This window comes from Leptodactylus fuscus, chromosome 3 (genome assembly GCF_031893055.1).
Source record: "Leptodactylus fuscus isolate aLepFus1 chromosome 3, aLepFus1.hap2, whole genome shotgun sequence".
NCBI classification, from domain to species: domain Eukaryota; kingdom Metazoa; phylum Chordata; class Amphibia; order Anura; family Leptodactylidae; genus Leptodactylus; species Leptodactylus fuscus.
This window is the reverse complement of record NC_134267.1, coordinates 53463307-53472819: the sequence shown is the minus strand read 5'-3', so window position 1 is coordinate 53472819 and position 9513 is coordinate 53463307.

The following is a 9513-nucleotide window of genomic DNA, read 5'->3' as shown; positions in this document are numbered from 1 at the left end:
AAATACTGTGGAACTCATCCATCTCATTTAACACTGAAGAACCAAAGAATAACTTTTGGATTTCCCTGTACACAAACATCTTGTTTCTATCTCCATCCCATTTGAAATTTAGGATTTGTTCCAACCCTAAAAACCTTATATCTTCCAAGTTGTCTCCATGGATCTCTGTAAAATGCTTGATCCATTGGGGAGTGCCTTTTCCTGTCACCATAGATCTTATATATTCTCTCTATTTTTTTTTGCTAATTTGGCATACTGTTTTAGCTTTAGCAATAAACCACAAGGTCATAAGGGGATGTAAACTACATATGGTATTATATGGATGAGTAAGAGAATTTATACTATAATTTTAGATAGTTATCGGCTGAGCTACTCCTCCTTATATGCCCATAAACAAAGTTCTTTCAAATTTATACTTTCAATGGAGAGAGTTGAATAAGTGTATCAGCCAGTGGGATGTGGGCTGATTGTGTAACCCAACTGGTTTATCTTTGAGCCACTGCTGTAAAAATGGTCTCCCTAATTTTCACCCTATAAACTCTAAATAAGGAAAAGCACTTCACTGCAGGGAGACCATCAGGTGGCTACCTCTTGGATTGATCATGATATTGCTGACAGATCACGATCTATGGTGCAGAACACCAAGGGTTCAGACAGAAGCAGAGCCTAAGTACTGGCTCAAGTCAGGGCTGACAGTGTGCATGCAATGTCAGAGAACATGGATATAGTAAGGGCAGTCAGAGATTGTGCAGAGTAGGCATAAGGTCCAGGCTCAAAGCATCAGTTCAGTACTCAGGAATAGGCCAGAGTCTGTTGCAGGTAGTCAGACGATAGTGACAGCAGGCAGAGACAAAATCAGGAAACCAGCTGAGTTAAAGGGGTATTCCCACATCGCATACTCACCAGTCTTCACTGCTGTAAAATCTTCTTTCTTCCTGGTTTCTTGCGTCATTTGGTGGGTGGGGTTTCACATGCAACTTTCCGTTTAGCTCCACCCACAAATTAGTGTGTAGCTCCGCCCACCACATAGCGTGATCCTATGGGGCGGATGAAGGGCCTGTGATGTCATCAAAGGTCCTCAAACAACACTATATGCACAATATTGTTCTATGAAGTACAGGCAGGAGCAACTCCATTCTGTGTTACATACAGAGACTGCCTGTCTCTGCCATAATGAACACAATTGAATTAGCTAGCCTGATAACTGGGAGAACAGAAGACGAGTTCAGAAATGAAAGCAACTCCTCTCCCCTATCTGAGTGCAGGAAGCTAGGTCACATAGTGTAGACACAGGAATAGCTAGAAACACGGGCTGGCTCCCGTAAACTTAGCCCCTCCCCCTTAGAGCAGCAGATACATCACTTGACTTTTGAGCAGATAAGTCAAGGGCTGTGTCAACAATGAATTGAATAAAGTAAGATAGTGGACAAACAAAGCAGTTTTGCTGAAGCAGTGTATTTAGGAAAAGTCTTACATCCACATTAACAAGCAGTATAGATAGGATCCTTGTGATGGGACAACCCCTTTAAGGCACAATAAATCCAGTACAGAGAAGCACCTTTGGATGAACATTTACAGGCTAGGAACCTAAATGCTTAGGCAGAATATTCACCAAAATTGTCTGGTTTGGACATTTGTCTAATATGTATGCCCCATTTTTTAAGATATGCAAGAGGTTACTTTAAATATATTACTATGGAGTATACTTCCAACCTCTAAGACAACTATATATGTTAATGATGATAATGCCTGTCATGTGTTTTATTATTAAAGGGGTTTTTATGAGCCAAAAATATTTTTTCAAAAAAGGTTGGTTAGTGCTATTAATAGGTTAATAAATTCAACCAAATAGCTTTAGCAGTGTTTTGAGTGATTTATGGGTTTCTCTGGGAGCTCCTGACATCTTCTACATTTGTTTACATGGGTATCTTCCTGTTCTGTTTTCCTACAACCACCATGATGCCTTGCTCTTCACTCAGAGCTGACTCCCGGCCAGTACCTCCTTGGTGCGGTTCTGTTTCCGGAAACGGGGAAACGGAATGTCAGCAAAAAAAAAATCAGAAAATTAACCCCGGGGGGGGGGGGTTGGGGGTTGGGGGCGGGGGTCACTTGACTGCCCCAGGAATCTGTGTAATAATATAGCTTTTTGGTACAGTAAGTAATTTAGAAGGAAGGTGGCAGGTGGCTAACTTACATTAGAATGATTGGTTTATCGCAGATAACCCCTTTCAGATGTGTTATTTTAATACTGTTGTGTTGCATGTGGGCAGGACCTGAGGGCAAATGACTGTGCAGGTCCTCAATTCAGTGTGCTGCTATTGGTAGGATGGCTTCTCCTCAAAAAGAGACCCTTTCTGGTGCCAAATAAGTTTGGACATGTGCACTCATTGCTAGGGGGTAAGGGTTATTGCACACAAACTTTCCAGGCTAAATTATACAGTATTGTCCCCTTATGAACCATGGCCTCTGTTCCTGAGATATCCTTGTTTTTTTTTTGTTTTTTTTTTAATGTAGATTGTGAGACCCACATAGAGCTCCCAATGTACATTTTTTCCCTATCAGTATGTCTTTTTTGGAATATGGGATGGCAATCCATGCAAATTGGGAAGAACATACAAACTCCATTCAGATGGTTTTTTGCCCTTGGCAGGATTTGAACACCAGGACTCCAGTGCTGCAAGGCTGCAGTGCTAACCACTGAGCCACCATGTGGCCCCAGCTATCCTTGTTTTTGACACTATACAAATGAACTTTTTGGAGCAACAAGGGTGTTGCTGTTTACCTCTTTGGAGCAATAACACTGCCCTCATTGCTCCAAAGAACTGATTTACATATTGACAAGAATGACAATATCTCAATGGAGACAGCAATTCACAAGAGGAAAACAGCATGATATGCTGGGAACTGGAGACGGACTCCGGTTATGACACACAGATTTTAATAGACTACTTCGCTGGATTCTCTAATTTGATAGTGACACTATTCACACCGCTGAAGCCACTTTTAACCACATTTTAAGGAAATTTCTTCCCTTAGCAAACCATATATTCCAGGCTTTGTATGCGGATCAACTTTATATCATTTTATAGAAATCCATCAATAGATATCCGTCACCATATTAATCCATCTGTAATCTGACGTGACCAATTCCGATCCTTAGCAGCCTCATAAAATCCATAGCCAATTAATATCCATAAAAGTTCAGGAGGAGTGGAGGCGCCTCATGGAGAGGTTGGCTTCAGCAATTGGTGTTGCAAAATTTTGGGTACCACCCCAACTATCATTGCAAATAATAAAGACATTTCATGAGAAACCCTGCTCATATTCCCTCTAGTATTCCTTCTATAGATTGAACCTATGTTACCCTGCTCCATTAAAAAAGGAATTTAGCAGATTCTAAACAACTCTGATGGTGCAAATATTTCTGGCAGTAATTTACACCTCGGTGCTGTGAATTGTGAGTCACTGACATACAGGGTCATGTAAGGCCAACACATCCTCTCTTCAGTATACCCATAATAACATTAGTTCATCTTTAGACTCATCAGTCCCCAGAGTCCAGAATACGTTTCCTTCACTTTGTCACTCGTTTCTCATTTGGCATGGATCGACTGCAAAATCTATGATTAAAATGTCTCCAGCTTTTTGGGGGATTTTCGAGATCTCACATGCGGTCAGAGTGATAGACGTGCATTGCAGATGTAGCATTATTAACAGATAATCCCCACACAGGGGCCAGCTGGAGACACTACTGTGTTAACCTCCCGGGCTGTGTCACAATTCCAATTTTATGCAATTAATGTTTTAACTACTTCTGACATTTTTACAAATTACTTTGAATGCAAATGGATTTCTCGAACTGGTGTGTTGGAGAGGACGTGACTAAGAGTGCGTGAGATCCCACTATGTTGCACGAGGATCCATAGAAATGGGAACGTGCGAGATCGGAGTCCAGGCATGTTCGGATAAGTGATCTGTACCTTGTTCACCTCTTCTTCATCACTTAGATGGTGTTACAGCCGATCAGCTCTTTCCTAGGCATCTCGTAAGATTTGTATAAACATTTATTCTCTCTCTGTGTTTTCAGAAAGTCAAGTAATTCCCAGCTGTAAAAAAATCTTTCCAGCAAATGATTAATTGGCAGCGCTAGTGGAAATTATTAATCAGATGCTTCGCTTTTGTTTGCGACCTGATTAATCGCACAACTATTTCTCTTCTTAAATGTCACGTCCAATGCCGGCTATGTTTTCCTACGGCAATCACAGCAGTTAATAAAGTGTCTCTTGTACTTTGTGTTGAAATCGCACAGATGACCCAAAATCAACATCTGCAAATTTCTATTTTTACCAGCAAGTATTGGGAATTGCATACTTTTATTTAACTGCTTTTATCCTTGAAGTAAAACAGACTACATTGACAGGCAGCTGGATGTAATGTTCGGTATACTATCTTTTTTACCATAATACGGGTTTCTGCCTGTCATGACTATACGTTTCAGCAGATGTATGACTGTACTATAAGCATTGACTGTGCAGATCACGACATTGGGTCACTCCTGTACTCTTGTTCTAGTGCTGGCCCTCTCTGGTGCTCTTAGTTACAGAGCCCATGCAAACTTATTATGTAACTAAGCGAAAGGTAATTTATACCTTTCCCAATCGTATACTGTATTTGCTGTCTGAGCCTCAATATTTATATGCCTTTCTATGTTTATAGCCTTTGTTCTGTGTACCCCGTGGGTACTGGTCTGTATTCTGTTTCACTATCTGATTCCCTGTTCTTATTGGCAATGGCATTGGCTTCTACATTCTGAACGAAAACAGCTGATCAGCAGAGGCCTCAACAGCTGAACCCTCACCAATCTAAAAGTGATGATCTATCTTAAGAATAGACCATCAGTGTTAAAAAAGTGAATAACCTAAAGAGGTTATTTAGACCTGATTCTTGCTCCGGCCCACCGCTGGTTATTCAGTTTCCTCTGGGAATCAGCTCACCCGCGCTTCTACTCCTGCTTGTCTTGCCTTTTCCCTTCCTTCCTGTTTTGTCCCTGTTTTTGGCCTCTGTGTATGACCCTGCTTTCCTCCTAGACCACCTCTCCTTGCCCTGTGATTTGGATACCTCGTGACCTCCAGTGTATGACCCGGCTCTTCTGATTATTCTTCTGCTGCACCCTCTGTTACCTCGTAACCTCCTGTGTACGACCCAGCTTGTTTGACTACGTCCTGACTACACCTGTATTCTGTGTGACCTCCTGTGTACCGATACACCCTGTACGACTTTCCTGTGGTGCTTCCGCCATCCCCTGGCAATCATCCGTACTGCACTCAACTCTGCTGACCAGCTTTTCCTGTTTCTTCACCCACTTAGGTGAGTGGTTTTCGGGTTTTCTGGGGTGTGCTGAGTGTGTGATGCTCTCTGGGCGGCTGCGATTCTGGTTTCCAGAATTTACTAAGTCCAACTCCACCATCAGGAGCTCTGGTGAAGACCTCCGAGTCCTGGTTCCGCTCTGGTTTGGAGAGTGTTGGACACTCAGTGCTGTTTCACCTCGGTGTGCAGGGGACTCCGGTTGCCCGGGACTAACTGTCCATTGGTATTGCCCTAGGTTCCTAACAGGCACTTCCCCAAACAGGGGGAATGCAATATCAAAATATCAATGACTATTTAAAATGGAATGTCAATTGTATCTAAAAGGTTTATTCAGTTTTAAAATTGGTGGTCTATCCTTAAAGGGGTTGTCCAGGCAAAAATTAACAACTCCTTTCACTTTTAAATCAACTGTGGACAATCAGCAGTACTGCAGAAGAGACCCGATGAGCAGAGCGAAATTAACCTATTAATAGAACTAACACACCATTTTTTATTAAAAAAAAAAAAAAAAAAAGAAGAAGCTTTTTCTGCCTGGAAACCCCTTTATGAATAGGCCACAATTTTAAAATAAGTGGATAACCCCTTTTCCATCTCACCCCAAGTGCTTTATTCATATCGGTACTGTTCATTATTACTCTATGGTATCTTATATGCTGCCACTATTGCTTCACAATTTGCTGCATCACCGCAGTTTCCACACAGGGAAACTAAAAACTACGGAGAGAATCTGTAGAGAGGAAAAATGCAGAATACAGTTCATATGACTAGAACTAACAGTAATGGTGTGTGCACAGTAACAGTGCGGGTACAGATGGGTGTCTGCTGTGTTTTACAGCTAACACCGCTCTATTAGATTGGATCTGGGCTGTTTGACCCCTTAAGTGCTTACTAAAGACGGATTTTTGTAGTTTTTATTGAACTCATCCAATGTTATAACCATTTATAGTAAGCTCTCTCTAGTAGGGGCTACGTCCGAAGAGAATTTTATCATTTATATCTGTCACTTGAAGGTAAGCAGAAGATTTGGAGCTGTGTATTTGAGAAACCTAGCTCTGTTACCTATAGTGATATATTATAGGTTTTATAAAATATCTATATCTATAATATATACAACTATATATTGCAGGTAAATAATTTTCTTTCATCCGTTTTTACTGTCAGCGATTTTTTGTTTTACTGTTATTTGACAGATTATGATTCCTCTTCATTTGCTTCTAAAGTAAAAATTAGGGGAATATGGAGAAAAACTCAGTTCTGTGCAAAGACATGACAGCAGTGTAATCCAAACATGTCAGCCATATGCTTTATGCTGAAGGTTCCTCTGGGGTTTTAAGAATATGATGTGTTTCGGCATAATAAAATCAATACCATGATGTGTGAGTGAAATGCAATGTTAATTGGACGTAAATCACATTACACAAATTATGGGATATTTTAACAGTTTTAGAGAGAAAATAGGAAAAGTTGCAAACACATGAGAAAATGTGCTGATCTTGTAATATATCTTTAGAGGGGTTGACGCTTAGTTTTTCTAAAACGGATCTCCAGACTCGCTACAAGGACATTCAGCAACCACTAGAGGGAGCTTAGGAGCTTACTATATACTGTCTATACACCAAAGCCAGTAATACAAGTGTATGCAGTAAGCTTCTAATAACCTCCTAGTGGTCACTACAGCCATGAAGAATGTTGTTATTTAAAGGCAACCTGTCGGGTTATTTTTCGGCCTTAAATTGACCCCAGCGTGTGAAGCATGCCCTTTTATATGGTCCCTTCGCTAAGAATTCTGTTGCTGAAAGATGAAGTTATAAGCTTTGAAAATTGCACAAAAGATTGCTCCGGGCCCACAAGACTTTAGTTATAGCACTATTGAGAGCTAATAGGTTTCTGTAAAAATAACTTGCAATCTGTTTTCCTACTGCAGTTTCTTCATCTCACACGGTGTTTATCCATGTTCAGAGATTTTTGTCTGTTATTAATTTGTTTAAATTTATTTATTTTATTATCACCTAGCACAGCCGTGAAAGCTGTTTTTGTAAAAGTGACAATAGGAAGTCAGCCATATTGTTGTCATTTAGCTTCTAAGACGCTAAGGCCTGGTTCACATCTGCAGTCAGGTTTCCGTTCCGGGTGTCTGCTTTGAGACCCCCAAACGGAAACCTATACGTATTAAAAAGCGTTTACCTGGGAAACCCGTGGACCCCATAGACTATGGGGTCCATGTGGTTTCCACTCGAAACTGAGTGGAAGCAGAACTTTTCTCTCTGCATGTTTCATGCGGAAACCACATGGACCCCATTATAGTCAGGTTGGGTTTCCTTAGGTAATCTCTTTTTAATGTATATAGGTTTCCATTTGGGGGGGTCCCCAAGTGGACTTCCCAAACAGAAACCTGAACGCAGTTGTGAACCAGGCTTAAGAATCAAATCTTTCTTCAATAAAATATATTTCTTCAAAAAAGAATAGTAGTAGATCTTATGTGGCAGAGGGACCTTTGGGTCCCCTATAGGGTCCAGAGTCTGGTAGCGACACTATAGCTACACTGCTGCCTGTGAACACGGTTAGTGTGATTAGAGCCTAAGGAAATGGCACATCTAAATTTTTTCCCACCCCCTTAATACCGTATTTTTCGGACTATAAGACGCACTTTTTTTCCCCAAAATTTTGGGGGAAAAGAAGGGTGCGTCTTATAGTCTGAAGGTGGCGCCTGGCATCCGCTGTAATAGAGAGGCGGAAGCCGGCAAGTGATAGACGCCATTACAGGTGCCGGGGCCTGAGACATCGCTACGATCCTCTGCCCTACATGAAGCCAGCAGCGGCAGGGGCTCCTCCGTGCCCCCGCCGCTGGCTTCATCCAGGGCAGAGGATTGTAGCGATGTCTCAGGCCCCGGCGTCTATCCCTCCCCGGCATCCGCCTCTCTAGTACAGCGGATGCCGGGTCAGTATGCTGTATTGGCGGCCCCTTCTCCCCCTGTAAAGTTGAAGGCCGGCTCTTGCGCGGCGATATCGCAGGAGCCGACCTGTTCGGGTGACAGCCGGGAGCCTAATGAGGCTCCCAGGCCTGTCACGGCTATATTAGTATTGCAGCTGGTCTCTATGACCAGCCGTAATACTAATAGACAGAATGTCCCATAGACGGCAATACAGTTGTATTGCCGTCTATGGGACTTGCGATCAAGTGACCGCAGGCTCAAGCCCCCGGGGGGGGGAATAAAATAGTAAAAGAAAAAAAAAGCTTTAAAAATATGAAATAAATAAAAGTTCTAAATCACCTCCTGTTTTTTTTTCAATACAAGGTGATCTAAGCAATAGATATCCCCCAAAATGGTATAACTAATAATTACAGCTGGCCCCGCAAAAAAAACGCTCTATGCATCCCCGTACAGCTGCAGGGTCACCTGTTAATGTGGCCTTGCAGCTGTTGCAAAACTACAACTCCCATATATTAAATATTTTACCAGTTTTTGCTTCAAAATTTTTTTTCCCTATTTTCCTCCTCTAAAACCTAGGTGCGTCTTATAGTCCGAAAAATACGGTAATTTGTTTCCAGCTTCCCAATACATTGGATGAAATATTGAATGGTGCCATTAGAAAGTAAATAGGATGTTATGTCTTCGGTAGGTATGGAGTACAAAACACAAAAGCAAAAAAGGAAATGGTTAAAGAATGTCTGTCGGGTCAAAGCAGAAGGGAGTTTATATCTCTTATGAAAGTAAATGAAACATAATTACAAAAAGTTCATTATACAAGTATGTAACCAGTTTAACTTGTTGCGCAGAAATCCTTTAAAATTTGGGGACAATTTTACTATTTTACCATTATTAATGAATATATGTTTAATACAGCCTACACTTTATGATTAAATGTCCTCATAAGTTTCATCCTACAATGAATTTATTAGTTTTAGTCCATCTGAAGGAACAGCGTGCCATGCTATCATAATCAAAACCTGTGATATTCTATTGTATTCACGCTGTTTCTGGGAGGAAATCCAGACTAAACATTAAAGAGATGAGAAAAACATTTCCATGATCTCTTTTGGATGAAGCACTTATTAGTTTTTGGATGGCTCCCATATTCTGAATTTATTAGAGGTGGAAGCTACACCTGTCCCCTTTACCTGTCCAGCTCTACTTACCCAGTGAT